This window comes from Procambarus clarkii, unplaced genomic scaffold (genome assembly GCF_040958095.1).
Source record: "Procambarus clarkii isolate CNS0578487 unplaced genomic scaffold, FALCON_Pclarkii_2.0 HiC_scaffold_98, whole genome shotgun sequence".
NCBI classification, from domain to species: Eukaryota; Metazoa; Arthropoda; class Malacostraca; order Decapoda; family Cambaridae; genus Procambarus; species Procambarus clarkii.
Window position 1 is genome coordinate 4,496,761 of NW_027189131.1, and position 5,852 is coordinate 4,502,612.

Below are 5,852 nucleotides of genomic sequence, written 5' to 3' on the forward strand. Positions count from 1 at the left end.
CTGGAGGGTTACACATAACTCCACCACTGGTAACAGTGCCACCATCTGGCAAGATATATATGTTCATAACTACTTATATATAAGTTTACATCAAATATAAACAGTCAAGTGATAAGCAAACAAGCAAAATATTACCAGATTCTATAATAGGTCCGTTATATCCAGCACCACCATGTAATACAATGTTGGAAAGTTTCACATTACATACAGTTTTGCCTAAATATTTCTTTGGTGAAATTTATATTTAACATTTTTTAAACCTGAGGTAAACCTACTTATCACTTGATGGTTGTTGATGATACAGATTAATCCTGGTTTATTGAATAATATAACTGTGTTCAATTAATCTAACTAACCTATGAGAGGATCGACAACATCTCTTGCCTAAACTGAGAACAGGATGTTATGTTGCTAATACTCTTTTAAATAATACATATAAATGATTGATAATGCACAAGCCTGCGTCATTATTACTGTCAAGTTTTTGTAGACAGATTCTGTAAATTTTCAAGGGGTTGAATTCAAATCTGTATTTGGTTACCTATGATCAGCTCAAGTTTTCTCGTAATCTAATTTTATTCATATAAAAGCCTACCTCTTCAGTTTTGTTTATGTCTGTAATAATATGAATGCAGGGAGGCTAGTCCAAATACCCGGGTTGTCTTTGTGGGGGAGTGGAGCAGGTGACAAACACTATGAGTGTAGTGGAGGCCATCTCCAGAAGCCATTCAACCTGCCTCACATATTGTGGCTGCTCAACCTCTTGTCTGTCCTCCTCAAATTTTGCTGCCACCTCTTTATGTGAAAAGTGAATTGATGAAAAAAAATCAAGATCATGAATAAAGAAAGTCTAGCTTCTGTTTTCATAGAACATAAATGTTCATGTTAAAGTGATGCTAACTTGTATGCAGGAATTTATGATGGTTCTGAGAAAGGACGACCAGTTGGAAAGAGTAATGAGTGAGACGGAGAGGGATGCAAGGCAAGCCTTCAAATCAGAAGTGAATAAATTTCCTGGAACTGCCGAATTTCAGAATTCGTGCACTTTGTTGAAGAACTGATAAAGAGTATTAAGTCTGGAACATGGATGTTGAAGAACTGATAAAGAGTATTAAGTCTGGAACAAGGATGTTGAAGAACTGATAAAGAGTATTAAGTCTGGAACATGGATGTTGAAGAACTGATAAAGAGTATTAAGTCTGGAACATGGATGTTGAAGAACTGATAAAGAGTATTAAGTCTGGAACATGGATGTTGAAGAACTGATAAAGAGTATTAAGTCTGTGAGCATTGATGTCAGTATAATTGTATTTTCTCAGATCGCATCTGAATTATTTCCCTGAGAACTGTTGTTGACTAGAGTGAGGAACAAGGGGGGCAGGTTCCACCAAGATATTCCTATGTAAGGAAGGTACCAGAGACGACGGAACACTAACATGTTAGCCCGCTGACCTTACCACTACAAAACACAAACCAAAATCATTGAAGACAACTTTTCTTACACATTGATGTATATTGCTGTTGAGAATTTTAACCTAAAGACAAGGTTTTATCAGATACTGGAATAGGTGAAAAATCTAAGCTGATTGAGCGAAACCTTTGCGATATTTTAGTTCACCGCAGCGATGTAATTTAGATTCAGTGCAAAAAAATAAACTTTGACAATAGAAAACATATTTCAAAATGCAGGCTTGTGCAATTTCATAAATGCAACAGGAACTATATTAAGTCATTTCTTGAATTATATGTGTCATTATAATAAGTCAATTAAAACATGATCAATATTAAAATTTTAAATTGGGTCGGGAAACATATTGACCAAAATATATTGGCTGATATTACTAATCTTTTTGACCCATATAAATAATATATAGAAATCAGATCCTGTGAAAAATAAAAACAAAAGTATATTGAATAACATGTTAAACACATTGTTAAATATCAGTGATAAACACATATCGTCTCAGCTCTATAATCACCAGCAGATTACAGAGATAACTGATGTTAAGTGGCCATGGACCACACAACTCATTAACTGTAGATATCTGATGCTAACTGGCCATGAACACACAACAGATCAACCAGGGCTAGCTGATACCAACTGACCATGACAGCCTATCCTCCTGTTTTGGTTGTACTTATAATAACGATTAGGACCATATATTTTTTTTTTGCAAGTATATTCCTGAGCGGGCCCTAAGCCTTTGGCTGGCCCACTAAATGTTGCTTGTTTCTGTTTTACTTGGGCGGAGTATGAGTATTTATAACTCGTATGGTCGCTTCAGAAAGTTAACAACTTCTTCTGCTCTGTTGAATCTAAGTTGAAATCTTAATGGGTTTGTAGCTATGCACTGTGTTAGATAATGTTCACGTGGTCTGTTGTGTGTGTAACTGTGCACTGTGTTAGATAATGTTCCAGTGATCTGTTGGGCATTTCTCCACAGTGCATTAGGACCATAGTACATATACAAACGAACAATGCAATTATAAAGTAGAAATTTCTACTAATTTGGCCAAACCGGAATAGGTTTTGTATTTATGTTGCAAAGACAAGCTAAGCTACCCTAACCTAACCTCCACAGGCCTAATACACGCTACCTGAGGCATAATATAGTACATATGTGTTCTATACTAGGCCTTGGAATATTTAAGTTTGTTTTTCAGCGTCATTTTTTCGGAATATATAGAGTGAATAGTACCAAATTCTACTGTCCAATTGCTTAGTACGTCAATATTTGTACTATTGCGCACATAGTTACAACCACTACTATCTAAACAGGAGGATGGGTTGACCACGGACACACAACTCATCAACCAGGACTAGCTGAGGCCAACTAACCACGGACACACAGCTCAACAACCATGGTTAGCTGAGGCCAACTAACCATGAACACACAGCTCAACAACCATGGCTAGCTGAGGCCAACTAACCATGACCACACAGCTCAATAACCAGGGCCATCTGAGGCCAACTTAAAATGAACACAGCTCAACAATCATGGTTAGCTGAGGCAAGCTAACCATGTACACACAGCTTAATAACCATGGCTAGCTGAGGCCAACTAACCGTGACCACACAGCTCAACAACTAGAGAGCTAAGATGACAATATTTATATTACTCGTCAACAAGTAATGACTTTTCAAATAAGGTCAGACCATACAGCTCTTTCTTTTAACCAACTTACAATACTGAGAACAGTACATATTATGTTACAAGATCATGGGAATTCATTCACGGCAATGTTAAAACAGAATAGTTACTCACAAGTACAAGTTAAGTTGCATCTTAGTAATCACAAGGGAACAACCTAATCATGCTAATGTCAAGACATACAAACACAAAATATTATTTAAGTTATAAATATGCTAATTATGATACTCAAGCTACAGTGAAAAATTATTTTAAGTAAATCATTTATTATATCAAATTAAAAGCACTCTAGTGCTAAGTCGAAGTCCATATATACCAATAAAAAACCTTCCAAGTGTTAACACTGGTACAGGAATAGTTATACACAAGCACACCAGTGTTAAGATTTGGTACAGGTATAGTTATACACAAGCACACCAGTGTTAAGACTGGTACAGGAATAGTTATACACAAGCACACCAGTGTTAAGACTTGGTACAGGAATAGTTATACACAAGCACACCAGTGTTAAGACTGGTACAGGAATAGTTATACACAAGCACACCAGTGTTAAGACTGGTACAGGAATAGTTATACACAAGCACACCAGTGTTAAGACTGGTACAGGTATAGTTATACACAAGCACACCAGTGTTAAGACTGGTACAGGTATAGTTATACACAATGCGGACGATGCTAAAATTATGAGAAGGATTAAAACAGAAGAGGACTGTTTGAGGCTTCAAGAAGACCTAGACAAGCTGAAGGAATGGTCGAACAAATGGTTGTTAGAGTTTAACCCAACCAAATGTAATGTAATGAAGATAGGTGTAGGGAGCAGGAGGCCAGATACAAGGTATCATCTGGGAAAGGAAATTCTTCAGGAGTCAGAGAAGGAAAAAGACTTGGGGGTTGATATCACGCCAGACCTGTCTCCTGCAGCACAAATCAAGCGGATAACATCAGCGGCATATGCCAGGCTGGCCAACATACGAACGGCATTCAGAAACTTGTGTAAAGAATCATTCAGAACTTTGTATACCACATATGTCAGGCCAATCCTGGAGTATGCAGCCCCAGCATGGAGTCCATATCTAGTCAAGGATAAGACTAAACTGGAAAAGGTTCAAAGGTTTGCCACCAGACTAGTACCCGAGCTGAGAGGTATGAGCTACGAGGAGAGACTACGGGAATTAAACCTCACTTCGCTGGAAGACAGAAGAGTTAGGGGGGACATGATCACCACATTCAAGATTCTGAATGGGATTGATAGGGTAGATAAAGACAGTCTATTTAACACAAGGGGAACACGCACAAGGGGACACAGGTGGAAACTGAGTGCCCAAATGAGCCACAGAGATATTAGAAAGAACTTTTTTAGTGTCAGAGTGGTTGACAAATGGAATGCATTAGGAAGTGATGTGGTGGAGGCTGACTCCATACACAGTTTCAAGTGTAGATATGACAGAGCCCGATAGGCTCATGAATCTGTACACCTGTTGATTGACGGTTGAGAGGCGGGACCAAAGAGCCAGAGCTCAACCCCCGCAAACACAACTAGGTGAGTACTAGGTGAGTACAAGCACACCAGTGTTAAGATTTGGTACAGGTATAGTTATACACAAGCACACTAGTGTTAAGACTGGTACAGGTATAGTTATACACAAGCACACTAGTGTTAAGACTTGGTACAGGTATAGTTATACACAAGCACACTAGTGGGGGGCACACTAGTCACATTACGGAAAAATGTGACAAATGAAAAATGATTCGATTTCAATCAAACTTTTTTGACTAGTTTTATATAAAATTTGGTTCAACTTGCTCATCTCTCAGCATTATAGCATAAATAGGAAGGGAGAAAAAAAATATTCAATTTTGTATCAATAATTTTCCAAAATGGTAAAAAATTAACATCAAGTGTCAAGTGCCAGCTACTATGAGTCAGGGGATATGGTGTCAAGTGCCAGCTACTATGAGTCAGGGGATATGGTGTCAAGTGCCAGCTACTGTGAGTCAGGGGATATGGTGTCAAGTGCCAGCTATTGTGAGTCAGGAGATATGGTGACAAGTGCCAGCTACTGTGAGTCAGAGGATATAGTAACAAGTGCCAGCTACTGTGAGTCAGGGGATATGGTGACAAGTGCCTGCTACTGTGAGTCAGGGGATATGGTGTCAAGTGCCAGCTACTGTGAGTCAGGGGATATGGTGTCAAGTGCCAGCTACTATGAGTCAGGGGATGTGGTGACAAGTGCCAGCTACTATGAGTCAGGGGATATGGTGACAAGTGCCAGCTACTGTGAGTCAGGGGATATGGTGACAAGTGCCAGCAGGGTGTCAAGTGCTACTGTGAGTCAAGGGATATGGTGTCAAGTGCCAGCTACTGTGAGTCAGGGGATATGGTGTCAAGTGCCAGCTACTATGAGTCAGGGGATATGGTGTCAAGTGCCAGCTACTGTGAGTCAAGGGGATATGGTGTCAAGTACCAGCTACTGTGAGTCAGGGGATATGGTGTCAAGTACCAGCTACTGTGAGTCAGGGGATATGGTGTCAAGTGCCAGCTACTGTGAGTCAGGGGATATGGTGTCAAGTGCCAGCTACGGTGAGTCAGGGGATATGGTGACAAGTGCCAGCTACTGTGAGTCAAGGGGATATGGTGTCAAGTACCAGCTACTGTGAGTCAGGGGATATGGTGTCAAGTACCAGCTACTGTGAGTCAGG